General features: G+C 36.1%; 1 protein-coding gene across 4 annotated transcripts in view; it reads right to left on the bottom strand.

Annotated features, from left to right (window-relative positions):
- Positions 1-27,496, bottom strand: part of GALNT13 (polypeptide N-acetylgalactosaminyltransferase 13) — a 565,714-nt gene that overhangs the window by 486,378 nt on the left and 51,840 nt on the right. For all 4 annotated transcript variants that reach the window (XM_053215090.1, XM_053215089.1, XM_027055741.2 and 1 more), the window contains exon 2: positions 15,075-15,145. The gene's annotated coding sequence lies outside the window, so the exon portion shown is untranslated. The remainder of the gene's footprint in view (positions 1-15,074; positions 15,146-27,496) is intronic.

Here is a 27,496-nt window from a genome sequence, read left to right as displayed (position 1 = left end):
TTTAAAAGAAAGGTAAGCCCACAGGTAAGAATGGGCAAGGGCTATCCGGGGAAGAAAGAAAAACAAAAACAGAAACAGGAGCACACAACATTGTAAATTCCAACAGAAAGAATGTTTTAAAAGAGAGGAAGTGATCAATGGTACAAAGTTATGCCAAGAGATCAAAAACATATGTTCTCTAGACACCCCCAAGAACTAATTTTTGTGGCCTTAGAACAATTTCAGACAAACAGAAAAGGCAAGTGCCCGGTATGTTCTGGCGTGAGTGGAGGATGCAGATTTAAGACTGAGAATATACATATTCTGGGAAACGTCTAGCTATGAGTAGAGACAAGAGTTCCCGGGTAGGTGAAAGTGGACTTGGAATAAAGGGAGGATTTGTGCACGGATGCAGGTTTGTTTATAAGGGGAACGATCCTTTGACATGTCTAATGCCAATGGGAAGAAATCAGGAAATCAGGGGAGAGGAAGAAGGCTAAAGATGCAGAAGAAAGAAAATACTTCTTTGAGTCAGGGCTTTTAGAACATACACAGGTACAAGATCCAGAACATGCGTGAAGGCTTTGGCTTAAAGAGGAAGAAGCATCAGAAGGGAAGAATGAAAGAATGTGTGGGTAGTGGTAAATTAGCAGGAGCTTTCTGGCTCACGGAGGCTGTTTTCCCTGTATGTTAGCAGTTAAGAAAGAAGAAAGGAGAGTAGAGCATAGTAAAGTAGAAAAGCTTTTATATAAAACTGAGGAGAATGGGGGAGCCTGGGTGGCTCAGTTGTTTAAGTGTCCAACTTCAGTTCAGGTCAGGATCTCAGGGTTTGTGAGTTCCAGCCCCCTGTTGGGCTCTGTGCTGACAGCTCTGAGCCCGGAGCCTGCTTCGGATTCTGTCTCCCTCTCTCTCTGACCCTCCCCCACTCGCGCTCTCTCTGTCTCTCTCTCTCAAAAGTAAATAAACTTAAAAAAAGAGAACTGTGGAGAATGGAAGACAAATTTCTAGAAAAATACATAAAAGTTGCATCTCAGAGTAGAGGGCTCAGCTGAGGTCATCATCCCAGATTTTTGCCCCATCTCCTTGGTTGGCAGCACCTCCTCTGACGCCCTCCCAGAGGACTTCGGCACGCCTCCCTCGCTCTTCCTTTTTACTTTTACCTTCCAAGAAGAGGATTAACTCCAGGTGGTGAGGATTTCATGTTGTATTTTCCATCTTTTTTAAAGAAAGTATATCAATTTAAAAGTGAGATTGTTTTCAGCATGACCAAATCAGATATAATACTGTCTGATTCAAATCTCAATGAACTTTTAGTCAGCATGGCTTGAATGTGCTGAAAATGACTTAATGATGATGCATCTTACCAAACCTTTGCACTCATACCTGTAGACACAGCGAGGGAAGAAAACACAGCGAAGGAAGTAGAAACCCCAAGAATTTCACTCTAAACTAGCTGCATGTTGCTAGGAAAAATATTGTTTGTGGTCATGACCAATATGTATAAATGTTCAAGTGGCACTCTTGATTTTTCTGTCTCCCTCCTCCTTTCCTCTCCTTCAGCTGGACCCTTCTGTTTCCAAGATACCTTCTAGTCTGAGTCTTTGCTGCTCAATTGGGTGTCTCCAGTACTGACTGAGGTTGCCTGGCAACATGACCAATAGAACATTCACCAGCCTGTGTGGCAGCTCTATTTTTTGGTTCGCAGGTGGGGGATTTGGATAGAACTGTATGAGGTTTCCGCTTTGCAATTCTGTTTGATTTCAGTGAGCATCTAATGAAGTTTATTACTTACAATATCATTATTATAGTTTATTGCATTATTCAGCATTGTACAGAGGTTTTTATTTGTCATCATAATTGTTAATACTTCCAGCAAATTTATAAGATTGGAACTGTGCTTCAAAATACTTAATTACTTTTTGGAGGCTTATTAGCATAAAAACAAATTTTTTTTAAAATATTAAAAACCAAAAGGTTATTGACAGGGAGAGAAGTACGGGCAACTTCTTGGGGATTGGTTCTATATCTTGGTCTGGGTAGTAGTAACACAAGTGTGTAGCTATGTAAAAAAGTACAGATATACCAATCTGTATACTTAATATTAGTGCACTTTGCACACTTTAATATACATACGGCATTTTTTGAGAGTTTTAAAAAGTAGTGACAAGATGAATAAATATACATACGCATATAGAAACAGACGCTATATAAGCTTGATAACATTTTAGTTTGGGAATAAAAATAATCCCCAGGCTTTTATCATGGAACATAGTATCTTCTTAAAGACTGGGCATCGCTACTGCATTTAATCACTTTAACAATAGAGACTATTTGGCCATATGGCAACCATGCTTTAACTAATAACTTGCTATTTATAGAAAAGGAGCTTTAACTGTCAATTCAGATGGGCAAATTGAGGAGAGCAGACAGCACTAATAGCCACACACTGCAAAAGATTTGCTATTTGCTTCAGCCACACTGGAACGAAGCGGAATGCCTCAGATACAAAGATCACGTCCAGAAATTTATCTCAAGAAGGCACTTCATGCACAAAGTCATAGATATGCCTTGCTAGTCTGGTTTCTGAAGTGTCTAAGACCAATAACATCCTACAACGTAATGTGTACAGAAAAATAGATTTGCAAAATGTAACATAAAGTTAAAAAGAGAGGTCTGGGGCACCTGGGTGGCTCAGTCAGCCGAGCATCAGACTCTTGATTTTGGCTCAGGTCATGATCTCACACTTTCCTGGGTTGGGGTCCTGTGTTAGGCTCTGTGCTGGTAGCAGGGAGCCTGCTTGAGATTGTTTCCCTCTCTCTCTGCCTCTCCCCTGCTCACACTCTCTGGTTCTCTCTCAAAAGAAATAAATAAACTTAACAAAATAATGAAAAGTAAAATAAAACAGAAGTCCTTAGTCACTTTATTTCCTTGCATTTTATTTATAACATTTTATTGTACAATCTCCATGTTACAGAATGTGGGCATTTTTCTGTTCTTTACCCACTGGACTTTCTAAAGAGCTTAACATTGAGGGGCCTCCTGGATGGCTCAGTTGGTTAAGCCTCAAACTTCAGCTCAGGTCATGATTTCATGGTTCATGGGTTTGAGCCCCTCATTGGGCTCAGTGCTGACAGCTGGAGCCTGGAGCCTGCTTCAGATTCTGTGTCTCCCTCTCTGCCCTTCCCCTGCTCATTCTCTCTCATTCTCTCTCTCTCTCTCTCTCTCTCTCTCTCTCTCTCAAAAATAAATAAACATTAAAAAAATTTTTAAAGAGTTTAGCATTGAAATTATGCAATTTTTCAAAGTACTTTCACACTCTTCTTATTTCATTTGATCCTCATCATGCCCTTAATATATATTGCCCATTTTATAAATGAGCAATCTAAGGCACAGAGAATTTAAGTGACTCTCTCAGAGTGACACACTTTCTCTAAGCAAGCAATCTCCACAACCAGAACTGGAAGCCGGTTTTCCAAGTACAACACTGTGTTGTTGTGCAGTTACTACCTATTCTTCATTTCAGAACTGGCAAAACTTCACAACAAAGCCAGATCCTGTAAAAATTCAACTTGAATTCGAGTAATTAAGTCTTTATCATTTTATTTGATGATCTTTAGGATGTTTCTTTTGACAAGAGGCTACGTCTGGGGCAAGGAGAATTGCATAGAATCAATGGTGCTTTAAAGCTGTCACATAGGTGGTGGAGGTCAGTTCAGCTACCTAACTGCTTTGTCAGCTGACAAAACTGATGTCCAGAGGGTTAGATGACTTTCACAAGTTTCATAACTTTTAATGGTAGAATTCAAACCGGAAGTCATCTTATCCGTCTCTTGGTTCGACATTACATAAAGTGCCGCTATCAGAAACCTAAATTTTGAGCAATATTTCACTCTGGTTCAAAGTATAAAAATGATATAGTTAAAGGGCAGAAATGGAGACTCTCAATCCCATCTAAAAGATAAAGCTTCATCCAAGAAAAACAAGGTAAATTGCCTTCCTGCCCTATCAATCAGTATTAGGCTTGGATAAACTCTGTCCTCCCTTAAATAACTGAATCTAATGTTAATATAAGATGAGTAATATAAAACATACTATTTATTGATCCTTTCCTATGTGACAGACCCTTTGCATATATTATCATATTCTATCCTCACCAAAATGTTTTAAGATACTAATTATCATACCCCTTTACAACTGAGAAAGTAGAACAAGTTAGGATAAGAACCTTGGCTCAAGGTCACATAACTAGCAATTTACAGAGCTGAGATCAGAGCCCAGAGATCAACATCTCTGTTTAATGATAGAATCTGTGCATTTTAATGCACATCATCCTGCTTCAGAAATTAGATTACCAGAATGCATTTTGCCCATCTTCTAATTGTGAGTGAGATTGCTACGAGCCCACCAAATAGCTATCACCGTCTCCCCTACTAGGGACATATTCAGAGCCATTGTGTGTGCAGCAAAAATACTATACACATCAGCTGCTTTTGCAACAAAGAGTAATGATGCTTAGGTAGAAAATATTGGGTAGAGTTTACACAGAATTTCCTTGAAGAAAGCTAAATCAGCTGGTAGCATGCCCCTTTGCTATTGCAGTATTTTTTTTTCCATTCTTGCTGCATAGAATACAAATACAACCAATGGCTGTGCTCCAGTAGTCATGTTAAACCACTGGAAAACCCTTGAGGATGAAGTCATATGACCAAGATGGTAGAATAGGACTACATAAGGAGACTAGATTCTCTAATGAACAAGGTACCACAATCCCAGCTCCACAATGCCAGTGGCCAGAGTTCCTTCTGCAGGAAAAAACTTGAACTTCACCTTATTTAAAACAATGAAATCTTGTTACACATAATCTGTTGAGCTTCAATTGCTCACAAAACAGTGATAGCAACAACTCACTTTTGTGTGGAAATGCTACTGCAGATAGCATTAATTTGAGATTTCTGGCTCCAGTAATTGCCGACTAAGTAATGTAAAGGAAAAAACTCATCTTGCTTTGGAACACTTGAAAAGTTGAGTTAAAATATATGTGAAAAAAATGCAGTTTTGCTTCTAATACTTTGAAAGTTGAAAGCCACCAGAGAATATTGCTCTTAGCCTAACAGTAAGAAAAGGCCAGATAATCTACAAAATAATAACTTTTCTTGAGCTCATAAGAGAGCTGGAGTTGCAAGGCAAAGAGATTAACCAAATTTCAAAGGGTAACAGTCATTCTGAGGAGAGACAGGACATATGAGCCTTTTTACCTTTGATAGAACATGAGAGGAACAGGTGCTCATTATGAAAGAAGGTAAGAAGAAAATAGCTAAAATTGTAACAAATACTTGAAGGCCAGAATGGGTCACCAGAACAATATAGACACCCTGGGATCACCCAGACACAAAGGAATATGCATTCATGTGTAAGCATTTTTTTTTTCAGACGTCTACCAGCTGCTTAGCAGAAAGACTGAGGTCAAGGCAGGAGACCAGAAAAAGCACTTTGGTGTCACAAAAACACAAAATCTTTTCTGATTCCCCAGACCCTTCTCTAATGCAAAGCAAAACTTAGCCTTTTAGGACACAAAGCAGAGATCTGCTACCACTGGGGGAAGAACAGGAACCTCTTCCACCAAAGAACCCCACAGAGACAAGTAAAAGTTTGGGCGGGCACCATGGGAGGAATGGGCAGGAATGTGGAAAGAGCCATTCTCCTAAGTTCCAGATGCGCAAGGCATGTCTAAGGTTAAGACTGGAGGAAAGGAACCTGGGACCCTCCTGCACCCACCAGGAGCACTATTCTTGGTAACAAGCAATAGCGCTCTGCCACTTGGGAGTACAAGGGTGCAAGAAGAACTTTGCTATGGAAGCATGGGACACATCCTAAAAGAGGGAAGGGTAGAGAACAAACAAGAAATCCTCTGGCACTCTAGGTCCCACAGTAAGCCCAAGAAAGCAGCAGCTCTGCTTCTGGAATGTGACATCTGTGAAAAAAACAATCAATCAATATAAATCATCAGATTAACAAAGTAAAAACAGAAAAATTGGGTGCCTGGGTGGCTCAGTCGATTGAGCATCCGACTTCGGCTCAGGTCATGATTTTCCAGTCTGTGGGTTAGAGCCCCATGTGGGGCTCTGTGCTGACAGCTCTCGGAGCCTGCAGCCTACTTCAGATTCTTTATCTCTTTCTCTTTCTGCCCCTCCCTGGCTCATGCTCTGTTTCTCTATCTCTCAAAAATAAATAAACATTAAAAAAATTTTTAAATCATTTGATAATCTCAATAGATACAAAGGAAGCATTTGATAAAATTCAAAATCCAGTTATGATTAAAAATCCCAGCAAAACAAGAGAAAAATAAATTTCTCTATCTAATGTATGATATTTATCAAAAATTAGTACAGTAAATAGCATTCTTAACAGTAAATTGGTGACAGTATTGCCTTTGACTCGGGAATAAGAGCAGAATGTCCACTCTTCCCACTTCTTTCATTCAGCATTGCTCTGGACATTGCAGCCAATTGAATAAAATATGAAAAAGAAAAGTGTAAAGCTTGAAAAGTATTAAATAATATTATCTGTGATCAGAGAAAACATAGCTCTTTATATAGAAAATCCAAAAGAACCTATTTAAAATATTAGAATTAATAAGTGAGTTTATGATCTGCTGCAGGCAAGCTCAATATTTAAAACAAAACTCTATTAAAGGAACAAAAAGAAAATAAGGTTTTAAAATTAGATAATATATAAGAATATCTGACTGCATGAAACATCTAGGACAAATTAACTACAAAGTATAAGACATATATGATTGAGACAAATTAAAAAGACCTAAACAAATGAAGTATATATACTGATTTAAAAAGTCAATCAGATTTAAAAAGTCAATATTTTAAGCATACTAATTTAATGTTCACAGATTTAAAAAGTCAATATTTTAAGCATACTAATTCTTTAAAAATATACTTAACAGTAGATTGAATGCAATTCCAACTAAAATCCCAACAATTATTTTTTGTGTGTCAAACTTGACAGAGTAATTCTAAAATTTGTATGAAATAAGGCAAGGTCAAGAACCCTGGAATAAAAACATAGTAAGGGAACTTGTTTTAATAGATAATATAAATAATTTAAAAATGACAATAGTTAAAATAGTGGCTTAATTAGAAAGAAGAAATTAATAGCCCAAATAAAAGTAATAGTAGGCCCCCAAAACACAGACATATACAGCACTTAATTTATGATAAAGATGGCATTTGAGAGCAGTGGGCAAAGAGAGGAATTTTCAGCATGATTCTGTAACAACTGGATATCCAGCTGGAAGAAAAAATAGGACTTGACTTCTACCTCAAATCAGCCACAAAAATAAATTTAAAGGAAATGATCTAAATGTAAAGAGGCAAAAATATGATTATAATTAAAATTAGAAACTTTTCCTCATCAAAAACTCCATTAAGAAATTGAGAAAGTTGGGGCATCTGGGTGGCTCAACCTGTTAAGCACCCAACTCTTAATTTCAATTCAGGTTGTAATCTCACAATTCATGAGAGCTGTCAGCACAGAGCCTACTTGGGATTCTCTCCCTCCCTCTCTCCCTCCCTCCTTTTCTCTGTCTCTTTCTCTCTCTCTCTCTCTCTCTCTCCCTGCCCTCCCCCAAATAAATAAATTAACTTTAAATAAAAGAAAAAAGACATTGAAAAAGCAAGTCACAGAGAAGAAAAGGTATTTGCAATATGTAATTGAAAGGGGACTCAATTCAAATACAATTAACTTCTGCATATTAACAATAAAAAAATCAACGCACTAGAAAAGTAGGCAAGACACTTGAACAGGCAATTTACAGACAATAATATCTATATGGCAATTAAACCGCATAACAAAACCACATTTTCAATAGGGAAATGTAAACTCTGTTCTCATCAGAATGGCTACAACTAAAAAGACTATACCAAGCATGGATACAGATAAAACAAAGGGAACTCTCGTACACTACTGACTACAATGTAATTAGCGTAACTACTTTGGAAAACTGTTTAACAGTATCTACTAAAATTGAAAAGTTGTATTCCATATAACTGAGCAATTTCATCACTAACAGTAATGCATGGATATGTACAGCAAAACATATTTAAAAGAATGTTCATAGCAGCACTATTCATAATTGCCCAAACCCAGAAATAGCTCAAATGTCCATCAACAATACACGGATAAATACTGTAGTATTTTTCTATAATGGCACATTACCTAGCAATGAAAATTAATGAATCACACAAAAACATTAATGAAACTTAGATATATAAATTCAGGAATGCATGTTGTATGACTTACATATATAAATTTAAAAAATCAAGCTAAACTAACATTTTGTTTTTAGGGATGCATGATAAAATGTTAAAACTGCAATGGACAAGCAAGGAAGTGATCACGAAAGTCACGAAAAAGTTACCCTTATGGAATTGATGGAAGAGGAGTAATGTTTAGAGGCAAAACAACAGGATTTTTGAGATGCAGAAAATATTCTATTTCTTTTTTTGTAAGTTTATTTATTTACTTTGAGAGAGAGAGAGAGAGAGAGAGAGAGAGAGAGAGAGAGAACATCTGTGAGCAGGGGAGGGGCAGAGAGAGAGGGAGGGAGAGAATCCCAAGCAGGCTCCATGCTGTCAGTGCACAGCCTGAAAAAAGAGGCTCCATCTCACAAATGGTGAGATCATGACCTGAGTTGAAATCAAGATTCAGACACTTAACTGACTGAGCCCCCTGGGTGTTCCAGAAAATGTTCTATTTCTTGATCTGCACAATGAAGTTACATGGGCCTTTGCTTGTAAAGTTCATTGTTTTGTGCTCGTAATGCATAAAAATTCACAGTAAACACATGCAAAATGTCAATAATTCTGGAATTAAATCTTATAAATTTAAAATTATGATAAATGAGATAGAGTTCCATGAACATAAGTAACATATATTGAGAATTTACTATGTGTCAGGGACCACTGTAAGTGCTTTATCTTTTTTTTTTTTGTTTTTAAATTTTTTAAGTTTATTTATTTATTTTGAGAGACACAGTGATGGCACTAGTAGGAGATGGCCAGAGGCGAGGTGGGGGGAGAGACAGAGAGAGAGAGAGAGAGAAAGAGAGAGGGAGAGAATCCCAAGCAATCTCTGTGCTGCCATCACAGAGTCCAATGCAGGGCTTGAACCCATGAACCATGAGATCATGACCTGAGCCAAAACCAAGAGCCAGACACTTAACCGACTGAGCCACCCAAGGGTCCCTGTAGGTGCTTTACCTTATTTAACTTTCACAATTATTCAGAAAACATACTACTTCTCCTATCACATTTCAAAGGTGAAGAAACTGAGGCCAGAGAGCTTACATACTTGACACACGAAAAGTCACACAGCTAAAGTCGCGTAGCTAAAATCTCACATTACAAAAGTCACATGGCTAAAGACGCCTCATTCTGGGATCTGAACCCATGCAAAGGTATGGTTCTGGAGGCCAGGCTTTTAAGCAGCATATTATGCTACTTCTCCAATATAGGAAAAGAGAGATACTCTCTATGTTGGGTGTTAGTTTTTTTCCCTTGTCAAAATTATTGTTTAGTATGATGGTAAACTAACTCTAAAATATTGGTCTTTCATGCACCCAAGATATTTAATCTTTAATTTAGCACTCTATCCTTGTTTCAGTTTAAGCTCTGCTAAGGAAGGAAGACAAATCATATTAAGATGACATATTTACTATTCTAATTTATAATTGAGCAATATCATAAATTACACTGTTCCTGTTGCCCAACATAGGAATGAATGTATCTAAGAGATTCATCACTAACCATAAGGGATACTTCTCCCTAAAAGTCAGAAGATGTTTCTCCCTACCCCAAAGACTTAACTGAAGAAGGGGCAAACCCTGAAGAAAAACAAAACAAAACAAAATAAAACAAAATAAACAAACAAAAAAACAACTATTTATCTGACTATTGGTAACATCATTTTCCAGTTCATTCAACCTGGAAATCTCAGTTATTTTTTACAGAAATGATGTGCAGTGGTTACAGATTCTGGAGCTTGACTTAACACGTTCAAGTGTCACCTTGGCTATTTTCTAGCTATTTAACCAACAACAATTTACTTGGCTAAATTCTGACTCAGTTTTCTCTTGTGCAAAATGGGGATGACATCAGTATCTACCTCTCAGAGTTGTCTGATATAAAATTAAATGACAAATATAAGTGATTTAAAACAGAGTCTGTTACACAGCAAATACCACACAAGGGATTCTGGTTATTACTATTCCCTGTCCCCATCTCCTTCAAAGCCTCACCTCCATCTAGTCCTTGTCTCCATTCCCACTGCTGCTACCTCAGGTCTTACCCTCCACTCTTATTCTTATACTGCTCTATTTTCCTAAAATTTGTTATCTTATCTACAAGTCTTCTAACTGGAATCCATTGTGAAGACACCACCAGGCTAGTATTCAAATAGAAATTTTTGTTCACATGATTGGCCTTCCCAAAATATTCTTTGTTTTTTTTTCTATTGCCTACTGATTAAATTCAAAGTTCTAAATGTGTTTATCACTATTTCCTACAGCCTAGCCCCAGCCTTAATTTTCCAGTGTTATCTGTTTTGAGACCAACACAGGAAACTTATCCTGCTGCCTAATTAATGTCAAGTATGCCACTTCAATTCTAAGCTCTTTTATGCCATTTCCTTGACTTCTCAGTGAACATTTTCCACCTGCACCAAGATCTAGTGCAAATGCAACCTCCATGATGAAATCTTGAGTGAATGCTGTTCAGAATTAAACCTTTCTTAAATGTCCTCTAATGCTTTATTCTTTTTCACGTATAGGGACTTGTTTTTTTATTATTTCTCAAATTATTTAAATGGCTTTATTAATTCGATTACTTTAGGCCATTCTCCTGACACCATATCCTAATACCACATCCTTCGTTTATGCCTGTGCCTATGGTATTTCCTTAAATTGAACACAGAATTTTCTTGAGTCATTTTTGTCTTTCCCTCCTACTTGCTGCTCTAGTACTAAACCAGCACGGTTTCTCATATTAGCAGAGCATGCAATTAATATCTATTGAATGAAGTGAAATATTATCACTAACTGTAATCACTAGCTTTGTTTTTCAGAGACCAAACACGAAAATCGAAAGGAGAAGCATTCTGTAAGTCCTTAATTCTCAAAACCAACAGTAGTGTGAGAACACAGAGTGACCTATTCTCTCTTAGGGCAATAATATTTTAAATACCAGTAAGTTCGAAAATATCCCTCAGGTAAAATGTTGCTGGCAGTTTGTTTCAAGAAGTTATGTGTAAAAGGACTGGGGTCAGTGGATGATTGAAATGGAAAAAGATGAAGATCACCAAAGAGATGGAAAGGGAAAGTACCAGTGTGGTCAGTGTGGTGTCGTAAGCACATCCCTCAGTGATGACACACTTTACGAGGACAAATAGGGAGGGCGATAATTAAGTCTAGCTAAACTCTTCATTCCATTGCATGAAATGGCAGAACTGCAGGAAAACAGTGTGGTTAGGCATTTCAAATTCTGAGGAGAAGCATAAGATACGGTCTCTGCCTTAGAGAGGGAACTTTTTCACTTTTTAAGTTTTCTTTACACAAGCAGCATTTTTTAAAGGCGATTTGTTTCAGATTGCCAAGTGGTCCTATTAGCAATATGTAACAGCGAGAAACTTAGCATGTCTGATTTCATACTGCTATTTCCTTTGCTGCTGTGATATATAGTTTAGTAATTCTGCTTAGCCCTGTATGTAGGCACGTTACAGCTAAGATCTGCAGAAACTACTCTTTACCCAAAACCTACTTCACCCAGAAGATAAGGAAGTACAGAAATGATTATTCTATGATTAAGACTTACAGGAATGGCATGACCAGATTCCTGTACACAAAGATGAACTGAGCAAGGACAAAGAAGTTACATGACCTTTCTTGGATTTCTACAGATATTAGTCACCGTTTGACTCCAACTCCTTTCTACCATCCCCTTTTGCTCATGTACAAGCAGCTCAAATTCTATGCTGAGGGAAGATGCTTCTCTGGGATGGTAGTCTGCCGTTTCCTCAGTTTGCTGTCTTTCTGAATAAAGTCGCTTTCCTTGCCCGAACCCCTTGCCTCTTGACTTACCGCCTGTCCTGTGGGAGCAGAATAAGCTTGGGCTGGGTTACAAATGAAAGGCAATTATCATTTATTTTAGTTGAAATTCAATAATCAACTGCTTATATACTAAAGAATTCTTATGTATGATCTGAGGTTTGGGAGCAGTGTGTTTATGCAAATAAAAGAAAGTTACATCAACCACAAATTTTCAGTCCTTAACACTCAGGTAAAGAAACAGGACTTTAGAATTGGATCAGCCTCAAAGCTTCATTGCCATGAATGATAGATTGAAACTTCCTATTGTGCATTTTCCTCAAACAAAACAATGGGGACAATAACATACCTACTTCGTCATATTATTGCTTAGATTAAATGAGATACTGAATGCAAAGTACATGGGATAGAGTAAATGCTTAATAAATTTTGTTTTTGTCCACATGGCTTCAATGTCCATAAATTGTTTCATAAAGAATCAGATGAGATTATGACCTCAAGTTAACTGACCATCATTTCAACTATTTTCTTTACTTTATATCTGTAAGTTTGTCCTGTCTCTTTCAAAATAAGCATTTCAGACTCTGGAAACACTTCACACTGCCTCTTCTTTTCTCCAAAAAGCACACACGTTTCAGCCTAGATATATAAACAACACACAATAGGATATATATGTGTGCTGATTTTATATACTGTATATTTACATGGTGATTACCTAAATAGTTTGTTTCTTCACTAAAAGTTAAAAGATGTCTACATTTATAAAGAAGGCTGGGGACGCCTGGGTGGCTCTGTTGGTTGAGCATCCGACTTCGGCTCAGGTCACGATCTCACGGTCCGTGAGTTCGAGCCCCGCGTCGGGCTCTGGGCTGATGGCTCAGAGCCTGGAGCCTGTTTCAGATTCTGTGTCTCCCTCTCTCTGACCCTCCCCCGTTCATGCTCTGTCTCTCTCTGTCTCAAAAATAAATAAACATAAAAAAAATTAAAAAAAAAGAAGGCTGAACTTTAGTTTCTTTTGGCACATGTCAATCAACAGTATTCACTGAGTACTTTTGTGGTGTACTTTATGTAACGTTAGGATGCTTATTAACAAATATACTTAAATTGAATTATCAACTTGCTTTGTACCTGGAATTGTGCTATACTTTACATGTGTTAACACACTACAAACGAAATAGTTCCTAATCTTACATCCATTTTATTTTTTTATATTAAATGTAATTTATTGTCAAATTGTTTTCCATACAACACCCAGTGCTCATCCCAACAGCTGCCCTCCTCAATGCCCATCACCCACTTTCCCTGTCATCCCACCCCCATCAACCCTCAGTTTGTTCTCAGTATTTAACAGTCTCTTATGGTTTGCTTCCATCCCTTTCTGTAACTTTTTCCCCCTTCCTCTCCCCCATGGTCTTCTGTTAAGTTTCTCAGAATCCACATGAGTGAAAACATATGGTATCTGTCTTTCTCTGCCTGACTTATTTTACTTAGCATAATACCCTCCAGTTCCATCTAATCTTACATCCATTTTAAAGAAACATTAAGTATTTTTTTTGAGAGAGAGGGAAAGAGCAAGCAAGGGAGAGAGGTGTGTGTGGGGGAGAGAGAGAGAGAGAGAGAGAGCAGAGCCAGACATGGGGTTCGATCCCACAAACCTGGGATCATGACCTGAGCCAAAATTGAGAGTCAGACCCTCAAATGACTATGCCACCCAGGTGCCCCAAACATCTCACTTCATCAAACAAGGAACGCAAGCATGTAAAATCTAGGAGTCTGATTCTGTGGTCCCTCCAAGCTCTGAAAATAATAACAGGCTTTAATTTTATTTGGTTGTTTTTTTTTAATGAATGAGAGAAAACTCTTGACGAACTTCAGAATACTAATTCTAAACCTGTTTTTTGTTTTTGTTTTTGTTTTTGTTTGTTTGTTTTTATCAAAGATTACCTTGGGTGATTTTTTCAGGACCTACATTTTCATTTATTTCACACAGTTCAAAGCAGTCCAAGCTTGGGGTGTGTGGGTGGCTCTGTCGTTAAAACATCCCAACTTCAGCTCAGGTTGTGATCTCCTGGTTCATGGGTTCGAGCCCCATGTCGGGCTCTGTGCTGACAGCTCAGAGCCTGGAGCCTGCTTCAGATTCTCTGTCCCCCTCTCTCCCTGCCCCTCCCCTTCTCTCTCTCTCTCAAAAATAAATAAACATTAAAAAAAATTTTTAAAGCATTCCAAGTTGGACTGGAGATTGGAAAGCATCATTTGACAAGAAAGCAATGACATGATAGACAATACAGAAAAAAATACATTTTCAGAATAATGCTTAAACAAAACAGAAATATAAATAAATTATCAGAACACGTTTAAACTCTTAAATATTCAGCCTCTTAGATAGGTTATTTAACTGTCTACATTAATAGTTAGAGACCATATTTTCTGAAAAGTCTTGGTTCAAAGCCCAGATTCACCACTTTGAAAAGATGTTGAGTAAGGTAGTAAAATTTCTCAGGTCTCAGGTTTATTTATAAAATGAGGATAAAAATAATAATCTTAAAATATTTCAGGGAGAATTATAGGCAACACACATAAGTTACCTGATTCACAGTAAATCTTAATACTGGGCCAATCTTAATACTTAATTTAATACTCTTTTTTAAAATTTCCGTATCAGCACTGGTTAATAACACCTGCTTTCTACACTCTACTCAACTTATGATCAAGAGAAAAACATCTCATTTAAATATAAGTGAGAAATATCATGTGCAAGTTATATAAGTAGAACAATAGTAAATTTTGTCATCAGAAATCTTGAATTTATACAACTTAATTCAGACTAGCAAACAGCTCATCAAATTTTTTATCTTTTATATACATTTTGCCTCAATATTCACAAATATCAAGAACCATAAATAGAAATGTGTTCTTTTATGACTGCCAAATTCATTCAGCATGACTGCAATTGAGTGGAAAAATAAAAATACATATTACTTACTGTATGTGGCGTTTGGCAATTTCAAAATGATTTGCAAACATTCATCTTCAAAATACTCCTACAAAATGCATCTGTGAAGAAAAAAAAATCCAAATGAGTAAGCGATTTGCCAAGGTCACAGAAAAACTATTCCAGACCAACAGAAACTTAGACAGTACATAAACATACTGAGATAAGGTTTTGCAAAATATAGTTTATACACCTAGGAAAGTATAATGGGCTGATGAACAGAAATATTCCCAACTGTATGCAAATATCCCGTATTTAAGTCAAAGATAATACTCTTAAGAGGTAAGAAGAGTCTGCACATTGACTTCAAGAATATATGTGACAAACACAGCTTCCCCAGAACATGGCAGAACAACATAAAAGCAATTCAAAAGCATGATATAACTATAAGTAAATTTAAGTTGGAGACTTGAGGTGCTTATTAAAATAATTCAAGCTTTTTAAAATGTACTTTTGTCTGATATATGAAGATCACTGAGTTAGAAAAGAATTTTGCTTGATTTATCCAGAGAATTGCACCAATTCGCTTTGTAATTGCATTTCGATTCTAATTGAAAACCACGCACTGAGAAAAACGCATGCATGCCTTTTGCACACCTTACAAAAATACACAAACATCCATTTCTTTCTTCTCAGAAGGTCACTACTAAGGGGAAAGTTCATCAGATTCTAGTAATTAAGTTGTTTTAGAGAAGAGGTGTTGGGAAAAGCGCATTAATTTCAAACCTCAAAATATTTTCAGCTTCAATGGATTTTATTCTACTGGGTATAGTGTGTTATAAAAGAAATACCTAAAAGGAAACAAAACCAAACACAACCTGATGACATATGTAACCCTTTAAAGTACAATGTGTTATTTCAGGCAGATCAAACACACTATGGAGGATAGAAATAAAAATCCTCTTAAGTAGCAAGCATCATTAGTGGCATTCTCAGTGACCAGCAGAATCTCCGCCCACAGAGATTTGGTTTACAGTACTGAACAGAAATATGAGCTTACTAATGAGGGACGTGTACTTTTTGAGTTCACCAAAACCAAGTGTAATCAAATCAACAGTTTGACAAGCAGAAGAAGCATTCAGAGTTGAAAGTCTCATTTTTCTTCCTCTAGTGAATGGAAGACAAGATGACATGGACCTCTACCTGGCCCAAGAAGGGATGAGTTTACTAATACTCAACACAAAGCTTCTCAAACAAGAGGAGACTAGACAGAGTTAGCAATTTACAGTTAAATGCCAAAAGTGAATGAAGACACTTTTAAGAAGCTATGCCTGTTTATAATTTCATTTTTGTAAGTGTAAAACTTAGAGCTTAATAGAAGATACAAATTCAGGTTCACATATAATTTCAAAAGAATTATAAAGTTCTAGCAATTTGCCAGACCTTATATTTCTTCAGATTTTAGCATATTCACCCTCCTAGGCAAGAGAACTGAAGTTAGCACTAATCTCGCCATTTGCCTAATTTGACACAGCTAAGAGGTGATCCTAGGCTCAGCAAAAGCTTTTCTAACACAGACTCTTCTCACTACAGCACCTGCTAGTCCCTACAACGTATCCAGAATAGAGGGTGCAAACTGGAACATAATAACCAGATCTGGCTTGCTTACTGACATGTTTTGTGTATCCCATGCCATGGTTTTAAAACCATTTATTTATTTATTTATTTATTTATTTATTTATTTATTTATTTATTTAAAGTAGGAGATTTCTCATAAGAACCCACATTTCTACCCTCTTTGAAAGAGCAAAGATTTTCTAAGGCTGGGCTCACAGCCTCCAAGAACAGAGAAATGGCTGCCCCTCTTGGATGTGCACACTTTCTACACTCGCCTCTTTCCTACTTTCGCAAGCTGCCTTCTACCCTGCCATGTGCTAGCACTAAAGTATTTTGTTCCTGATCCCTATGTACCAACTACAGTAAGACCTGTTTGCTGTGAAACTGGAGAGGAGGAACTTTCCTTATTTATAGTCAAAAAGCTTATTTCATTACAAGAGGCAATTGGTTATAATGACATTTCATTGGATTCTTATAATCAGGTATTATTGATTATCCTGTTTTATTTTATTTTTTGATTATTTTGTTTTAATCTATACACATGTTTTCAAGTTTCATGGACTTGAATTTCCATTTGTTCAAATATGTTTGATAATTTTTAAAGCTGAGGGAGAAATTTATAAACCCAACTGATTGGGACAAATCAAGGAACGAAATAATCTAAAATAAGGATTACATTTACCATGAACATATCTTCCAGAAAATTACTTCGTAGACTGGCAGGTGTACTATTTGATAAAACAATTGTAATAATAAAGAAAACTTCAGTTTAACTAAATAAACTAGATTAAGAGAATACAGACCACTGAAGGTGAAAATCTGCAAACCATAAATTCTGGTTACATCATGACATATTGCAAATAACTTGAAATGTCAATATGTTTTGTATAATGTTTTAAAAAACACAGACCTGAAATTCTGGGTAGTTGTGGTAATACCAGCCACCTAAATCTGAAACTATTCACACATTCTGCAAAAATATACAGCTAGGGTGCCTGGGTGCTCAGTTGGTTAGGTGTCCAACTCCTAATTTTGGCTCAGGTTATGGCCTCACATATCATGGGATCAAGCCCTGTGTGGGGTTCTGGACTAACAGCACCCAGTCTGCTTGGGATTTTGTCTCCCTGTCTCTCTTCCCCTCCCCTGTTCATGTGCTTTCCCTCTGTCTCCCCCCTCAAAATAAATGAATAAACATTTAATACACACACACACACACACACACACACACACACACACACACATAGCCAATAAAAACAAATAAAAACACACAAATCCTAGGCCTTCAGTATAACTGGAAGTTGGACAATAATAAAAAATGTCAAATTATCTGCAAATAGAAAATTAAACACCAAGCTATAACAGAGTTACCTTTCAAACTCAAACTATATGTATTACAGAGATCTAAGAAGTCCAGAAAAATAGTGAGGAAAAGAGGAAAGCAAAGGTCCTAAAAGTGACACAAAACTCACTTTCAGAATGTCTACTAAAACTATAAAAATGTGAAAAACCTATCCAGACATTTTAGAACATGTACACAGAGAAGAAAGAGACAAAAGTATATAAATTTCAAGGTGACAACAATTTTTTTCTGAGGGACAAGTAAGGCATTTAAAAATGATGGGATATGTCAAAAAGACATAGGCCCCAGCTTCAAGAAGTTCTTAATAGTCATATCTGGGACAAGTGGAATATTGAAATACATAATTATCATAGAGGAAAATATTCATTATAGAAAATACAAATAACAGAAGTGAATAAAGTATATAGGGAAGAAGAAAAACCTGTCCCTTTGCCTGGAATGCCACCTAACAAAATGTAGATGTATTGATGGAGTTAGAAAATCACCATTAAGCAAACATGATAGGTAACTGTCAACAAAACACCTGTGGATCAGCAAAACACTCATGGGTAAAAGTATGAGGTTGAGCAAGATATTTCCATAGTCTTAAAGCATCTTCTCACAAACCACTTATTAATTATAATGGGGAAAATAATAACTTCCACAGACACCTGGGTAGCTCAGTCGGTTCAGTGTCCAACTCTTAATTTTGGCTCAGGTCATAATCTCAGTTTGTGGGTTTGAGCACCTCGTCGGGCTCCAGGCTGACAGCATGGGGCCTGCTTGTGATTCTCTCTCTACACCCACCCCCTGCCCCTTCCCTGCTCACTCACTCACTCACTCACTCACTCACTCTCTCTCAAAGTAAGTAAATAAGCTTAAAAAAGGAAAATAAATAAAATAATAACGTTCAATGCAGAAACTTGGCAGAGACCACTGTAACAATCAAAGACAACATCAATAACGGAGCAAATAAACATGATGTGCCTCCAGGTCTGATGCACTTAAAAAGGACACAGCATCACTTCTGTGGTACACACATTTGCCAAAAATGCATAACCCGAGTCGATCATTAGGGAACATCAGGCAAGCTCAAAATGAGTTAAGTCTGAAGATATCTTCAAATTCAAAGTCATGAAAGACCGAGAAAATGTTCCAGATTAAAGGATTAAAAGGCATGACAACCAAATGCACATATTATCCTAGATATACTGTTATATAACAGTATTTTGTTGATAATAAATTTCTTAATTCCCATAATTTTACTGTGGTTATGTAAGACAATGTCCTTATTCATAGGAAATACACACTAAAATACTTCAAATAAAGAATCATGATGTCTGCAACTTATTCTCAAAAAATTCAGGGAAAAAATATGTGTGTTAAGTATGTTACATGTGTATGTAATATGTTACATCATTTATGTTACATATATGTAATATATGTAACATACAATTATGTAATTATGCTATACACACACACATACACACACACATATGGAGAGAGAGCAAGCAGAAATAATAAAGAAAAAGGAGCAAAATGTAAACAACTAACGAATCTGGACAAATAGTATTTAGGGTCTTAGGTACAATAATTGCAAATTTTCTGTATGTTTGAAAGTATATCAAAATTTTAAATTAGAGAAAAAAGGTAGAAGTAAATAAATGTTTTACATTCATTAGGATATTTTGAGATTACAAAAAAATGGTCAAACAGATAAATTAATGACATGTTTTCAGATCAAGAAAAAAATTAAGAAGTTAAAAATAAACAGAATCATTGGCCAGGTTTTGGACAGCTAATACGACAAAAATCCATTTTATCTATCTCTCTATATACATCCTCCTGCATTTTACATATTTTATGTTGATATATAATTTATATATTAAATACTCCTATATTTAAAATAAAATATTGTTTATTTATAATTTATATATTTGTATTTGCATATTAAATACATAAAATAGAGCAGAATGAAAATAATTTTGGAGTCTAGCTTTGGGTTTTACATAAATAGTACAGAAAATATTATATCCAGCAAAAGTAAAGTTAAATAATGAAATTTTATTAACAAAAAAGATCATCAACAACTAAAGGGAAAAAATAAAGAAAAGGATTAACAGATAGTATTTAAAGGGTATCAGTATAAGTGGTTATTCCTTATATAGTTGTTTTGGTAAATAAAAAAATTACCAAGTTCTTTTTTATAAATTCAAAAAAATTAAATATAAAATCAACCTTAATTCCTTAAACAATATATTTTATGTATAACTATTTTCAGACCATTCTTTAAAGAATTATATATACATATTATTTTATAATTAATTTCTCTTTTTACTTGTGAATTTTTCACAAGATAAAAAGCAATATCATGCTTTTTATCATTAAAATGCAGAACAATTTTCCTGATTGATATCCCATGCATGCCATTATTTATTTTGTACTTTTTCACATCTGTTACCAAAAATATTAAAAATAAAAACACTGCTGTATACTGTTGTATATATCTTCTGCCAGAGCATGATTGTTTTCTTTAGCTAAAATACATAGAAAGGGAATTGTTAAGTCAAACAGCATGAGGCTGTTGAGACTTGATAATATTTTACTCTATTAATATGTTAACATAGTAGGTTAAATAATATAGCATTCATTAATATATCAATTATGTTAATAATACTTGACATATTTTATCAATACATATGTGCACAATATTCATATTTGAACCACAGAGTCAGGTTATATTTTATAATCCCTGCGGCCAGGGGTGGTCCTGACATAGTATTTGTTGTCTGTTTATAACTCAACTTGGCCCTAGTTCTTCATATTGTCATGTCTTGAATTGATTCCATGCATTCTTGGTATTATACACATTGAGTAGAACTTTCAAAGAAGTTACCGCAAAATTTGACTTGAAATCAAAAAACTGTTTCTATGAGAAAAAAAAAAACAGAACATTTTAATTAAATAATTATTTATTTTTGGAGGATTTAATACAATTCCTTCTCTTACAAAGCAACAATCAAGTACTTCATAGGACTTAAAGAAGGCATATAAGTACAAATAGACAAACATGCATTACAGTCTTGTAACTGGATTGTCACATGGCAAGGTGGTAAGGGGAAGGCAGGACCCACTGCAGGGTCCCCTGAATAATCCAAGCAGTTCTTCCGTGTCTCATTTCTAATTACGGATGGTGTCAGAATGTCTGCATACTGTCATTTTATTTACATGACCTATTACCATTTACATTTACTACACTAAATAGTACCTTTTTTTTTTTCAAGTGTCATTTTAATTGATGGCTTGCACCAATCTTCAACTTACTGCAGCCACTCTTCTTTCTTCCTGTGTTCACTTTGGATTCTTGCAGCTCCCCTACAGATTTAGCAACTTTCTGGTCTGTAGATTCCATACTTTATATTCTTTTAACTTTAATTCTGAAGATTAATACCAATTTCATTCAATATAAGCACCCATCAACCTTCTAAAGTCTTCGCTTGTCTGCCCTGGCAGGTCACGGAGCCACTGACAATCACAAGTTACGCCTCCCTTCACATGCCATGTGAGACAAAAGCTAAATTTTACCAAAGTGAAGAGTGACGAACTCTTGTTTCCTCTCATATTTAAACCTTGTCATTGTGTCAAAGAATAAAATTAGATTAAATCAGAGTGATTTACTTCTCTCAAAATCATGTTGGTTGTTATTCCCATTTGTTCTGCCCTTTTGAGATGTGTGAGCATCAACTGTCTTTTTTATTTATTCCTCTATTTTCCTAGATATCAAAGCATGGTGATTAATCTGTAACTTCTAAAGTCATCACTAGTATATTCTCATTCTCTCCCTCTCTCTCCCTCCCTGTCTCCTTCTCTCTCTCCCTCTCCTGATCATTCCCCACTCCCTACACTTTCATGTGGACTTCAAGAACCCTAAGCTAACTCCCTTGCACAATTTCTATTGCAAATACAACTTAATAATCATCCCATGATAATTTCAATCATGAAAAGCATGACAAATCAGAAGCTCCTGAATATTGTACATTATTTCCATGTAATTCTCCTGAAGACCATTAACCAACTGATATGAGTACATAATTCCATATCCAGTCTATACTCCATGGTTAAATGCATAGGTAATGCTTTGACCAACTTCCTGGGAACCTTCGCCCCTTGATTTCTGACAGTGTGTCTACACTGTATAGTCTGTATGCTGTGAAAAATGTTTATCTATCCCTCTTCTCTATTTGCCCAGTTTGGGAGAAGTCAAGACCTTTTCCTAAACCAAGTCAATTCTTGTTTTCCTGTCATTTTTTTTTCATTGAATGTTCAAGGAACTGTCAAAGTGCCTGTTACCTGTCTCTCCATTCAAAGAGCTTTGAATACCTTCCCCTTCATCACCTGCTGCTGTCTACATGGAGATGAGAAAATTTAGATCCTTTATCCTGTAAATTGAAAGCTAAAACAGTTTTGCTTAACTCACTCCACCCCACTCTCAGCAAACACACAGTAAAGCATGGCATATTTTATACCCTTCGCTTTAGCGTTTTCTAGTTTCTGCAGAAATTTTACCTTTTCCTTTACATATCCCTATCTTTTGACCCATTCCACTTGCATGAAGTTATTCTAAACCAATTAGAGGTACAGGCAAAGATCGATGTTCAGAGAATGTCATCAGTGCAATTTATGATATTTACTATTGTAAAGATTTAAAAGCAATCAGAGTGTCTAACAATTAGACATCAACTACATAAGTTGTGGTTTGTGCAGATAATAGAATTCTATGTAGTCACAAAACTCATGTCTCAAATAGTATTTATTTATATGCAGAAATCTAAACTATATTTAAAACAGTTTACTTTCTAAAATAATATGAATAAAGGGGCAACTGCATAAATAATTATAAATATATATTTACATATATGTATATAAAATTCAGAAAGATTGACCGACTATATAGCAAAATGTTAATCGTTATCTCTGAATGATGTTAAAATATAAGCAGTATTAATCTTTCATTCTTTTCTTAATGTTGCAAATCTTCTGCAAAAATATACATCATGTTATAATCCAAAAAGAAAGAATACTAGTTTACAAAAACTCAGAGGGAACAAAAGCAACAAAGTACATATATAAGAACCAAACGCACGGCTATAAATCAGACAAAACCTTCGCATTGAAAGACCTGGAGACCAGCATAGACAAAAGTAGGGCATAATAAGATGCAACCATCAAAAAGTTAGTAAAACATATTTTAAAATGTGATGCGGCTGGACTTGTCAGGTGCCTCCCCAATATCTATTCTCTCCTTCCTTGGTTATTACGTTCACTTCTATGCCCTTTGGCTTTTGTCTAAAATGTAGATAAAATTGTTAGAACTCTGGGCAGCTGTTTTGAGTACATAAATCTTCGGCTGGCTACAAGGATCCTAGCCCCCTGGTGACATGACAGAGCCATCTTATCACGCTTGGGTTACCAATATTAAGATTTCATATGTCATGAGGAAAAAATAAATCACTAATTTCTTTAGGCTACGTGGGAGATACACTGGCTACACTTTCTAAGTGATGCTTATCATCTAAGGGTTTTCAGATACGAATAAAGAAAATGTTTCTCTGTGATGGATGTAATGATTATTTGACCAGCATATGGATTACCAAATATTAAGATTCATATGCCAAATAATACTTAAAATGAAGAAGAATTTAAAGGAGTGCAGAGAAGAGAAATGGAAAGAATTAACATTTAGGAAATTAGGATACCTTAATAATGACTCAAATGAGAAATTTATATTTCATAAAAAGAAATATCGAATAGTTTATATTTAAGTGTGTAAAGGATTTTTAAAATTAAATTCCAAACAGTGAAATAGCATTAATAGTAGCAGAAGAGATTACATTACATATTAAAAATGAATTTCCAGAAACTAAAAATTGTTTAGATACTAGTTATTTTAAAAAAAAAACAAAGACTCTTTTAAACATCTTTAAATCTACATTTAGAACTGCGGCCTTTCAAATCGTGAGATCCAATCAGAAACATGGTATGAATATATGATGAACTTTAGGTAGTGATTGTTAGTTTTATTCTGTATGCTTTATGGTCAATATTTGTGTTTTTCTTCATGCTTTATGTCATTGCTTAAGTGTGTAACATTTGTATTAACTTCTTTTGAGAATTAGTTAAAATTTGTAGAGAATGCATCCTTACCTCAACCACACCATCCAAATACATGGTGTGGCAGGTTGTATCTTCCAAAGATTGTCACAACATCTCCTATCCAGCATGCTCTTCTATGTGACCCTGACATCCCATCCCTCAAGAGATGAAGGTATAACTTTACCTCCTGGAATCTGAGCAGACTCCATGACTCATTAGACCAAGAAGATATGGTAGAAGAAATACTGTATCATTACTATGTGTGGCCTTTCACTGGCCTAGAATCTTCTGTTTTTTGCCCCTTGGAGCCTTCAACTGCCATGTAAAAAGTGAAGGCTACTCTGCCATGTTGAGGAGCAATCATGCATCAGACATGTGACCAAAGAAACCATATTGGACATCCAGGTCATCTGGCCTTAGAGGACTTCACTCCCAGCCACCACCTGACGGCAACTACATGAGAGAGCCCAAGTGGGGAGCTCCCAGCTGAGCCCAGTCAGTCCACAGAACTATGAGACATTATGAATAAACTGTTGCTTTAAGCCAATAAATTTCAGGACAATCTCTTGCACAGCAATAAGATAACCAAGAAAAAAAATGTGATCATTCTAGAGTCTAAAATCTGGAAGTATGAGGCAATAACCTAACATCTTTTTATTTACCTGAAATTATATATATAAACATATACTGACCAGAAGGTGAATTGTTTTTATGATAATCTCTCTATTTTTCTGTCTCTGTCTCTACCTTTATCTATGCAAGTTATCTTACTTCCAATTAAAATTATTTCCAATGGTTTTCTGGCTACACACACACACACACACACACACACACAGTGTCTTGGGGCAGCCATTCAGCTTATAAAAAAGAATATATAGCAGAAACCTGAATGCCGTTCCCATATGAGGAACTGACAATACAGAAAGCAGTTTAAATTTGTTTTCTGTTCTCCCCCAAAGCATAACTGAAACCAATAAGACCAAGGAGAAAATTTAAAAGGAATCATATTGAAGCTCAGCACAAAGAAAGGTTCTCTTCCTGTGAGAAATGCCAAAACAGAATGGGCTGTCCCAAGAAAGGGCTTAAGGAAGAGTTCGAGAAAAAGTTAAAAATCCATACTTCAGAAATGTGGAAAGAGACCTCAAGTACTGGCTAGTTGCTGAAATTAAATGGTTTTTAAGCACCCTTCCGAATCCATGATTTTGATAAATTTGTGCTGATTACTTTGGAATACACTGCACTAATATTTTTATACCCCCATCATATTCCAGAAAAAGATACCAGGAATGTCGCAAAGATTCATTCAAATAGAGCATCATTAAATTCATAACCCTTTATCCACTGAATCAATATTTAACAATTTCTCAAGACATTTATTGAATGACTAGCTATGTTATGGACTTTGGTAAGCCTCGGGGGAACAATAAGAAATACAATGCCTCTGTTGTGAGGAAGCACATAATTTAAAATGGGAGCAAGATGAGGACACAATTAACTATAATAACATGGTGTAAGTTAGCAACAGCAATAGGCAAAAAGTGTTATGGGAACAGAAAAAAAAAAGAACAGAACAACTCTGGCTTGAAGACTTGAAAAAATTCCTTAAAAAAGAAGTATCATTTGATCCTTGGTGTGAGGGGACAGGCAATTCAAAGCTGACAAGCAGTGTGAGCAAAGAAGCTGCCATGGACATCGATGACATATCCAGGTAACACAGAAAGAATCCAGAGAGTCCTGAAAATAGGTTAGGAGGGTTTAAAAGATGAACTGTGAAGCTACAAAGGTCATTTGGGATAGAATTCTATGAATGATCTGGAACGATACACTAAGGGATTTGACATTTACTCTGCAGAGCTTTTGAAGGTTTTACACCCAGGAATGACATGTTCAAAATTGCAGAGAGATCCCTCCATTGACAACGTGGAGAATGCAATGGACTGGACGGTGTGGGGGAGCTTTCTTTAGAGAAGCACATTAGTCTTGGGTTTAGATTAGGTACAAATTTGACTGAGGGCAGGTAGGGTGACAGGATCACCCCTCAAGATCCTTCTCAACCTGAAACTCTAATTTCTGTCCCTTGCAAAAGAAAAGTGATCCAGACAAATTCTTATACATGACAGAAGTGGCAGAACTCTCAGGCCACAATGGCAAAAATCATAACAACACTGCCATTTCAAACACCGGATGTATTTTACAAGAAGTATATAGGGGCGCCTGGGTGGCTCAGTTGGTTAAGCGTCCACTTTGGCTCAGGTCACAATCTTGCGGTTTATGAGTTTGAGTCCCACGCTAGGCTCTGTGCTCACAGCTCAGAGCCTGAAGCCCATTTCAGATTCTGTCTCTCTCTCTCTCTGCCCCTCCCCACTCGTGCGCACGGTCACTCGCTCTCTCAAAAATAAACATTTAAAAAAAAGTATATAAAGTGCACAATCTTGACTGGCTGACAGTGGAATTTGAGAGAAAAAAAATCACAAGGAAGATATTAACATAGCACAGTGAGAACGCATTTTCAACTATCTTACTGGAAAAAACATAAAAATTTGAGTGACCTAAATCCTTTTCGGTCTGCGTCATTTTCCAAAGTAGCATCTACTGCTTTGGAAGGCCCAGGGGACATATCCTTACATGTGCAATCTAATTAAATGCATGTAGAAAGGACTTAATTGTGTAGGACATTTTGCTAGGTGCAGCACAAAAAGAACTGTGTTGGACTGCCTTCTTGGATTTCATAATCTATCAAAGACTGACAGATGTAGATATACATCTATAATTTATGAAGATGGAAGAAAGGTTTCATTTAACTATAGGAACAGGCAAAAATACATGTACTTACATTGAATGCTTCATGAGCATTGATATGCAGGACAATCCTTGATTAGTCATTTCAAAGAAAAGCACAGCTAAGGGTCAGAGAATAAATATCAGTGACCAGATCTCACTCCAGAGACTTGTTATAAGAAAAAAGGAAATCTCAGCTCTATCTGGCTTTAACAGTGCTAAAAGCCAAAGTCAGTGAGGCAGTCCGAGGCACAACATGCCATAGGACTGCAGGTGCTTAAAGGAAGGAGAAATGGGCCAACCATGACACGGCATCAGTTCTCGGGTACTAGCTCCTTTCCTTTCCTGATTTCCTTTTCATTGGTGTTGGGCAATTCAACGTGCACATTCAGCCTTGCACAGGGAGATCTATATATGGGTAACAGCAAAAGGTAAGAATTCATAAAACACCTAATAAATATGAACCTAGACTGAGAAAGTTAACACATGAAAAAGTTAGAAATTGGGGTGCAGTGTGAATTTTTTTTCCTTTAGACTAATATATAGTGTGTGACATCAGAATCCTTAAGTCCTCTGAATGAGTTGC

The sequence above is a fragment of the Acinonyx jubatus genome, chromosome C1 (genome assembly GCF_027475565.1).
Source record: "Acinonyx jubatus isolate Ajub_Pintada_27869175 chromosome C1, VMU_Ajub_asm_v1.0, whole genome shotgun sequence".
Lineage (NCBI taxonomy): Eukaryota > Metazoa > Chordata > Mammalia > Carnivora > Felidae > Acinonyx > Acinonyx jubatus.
This window is presented reverse-complemented; position numbering and strand designations above follow the sequence as displayed.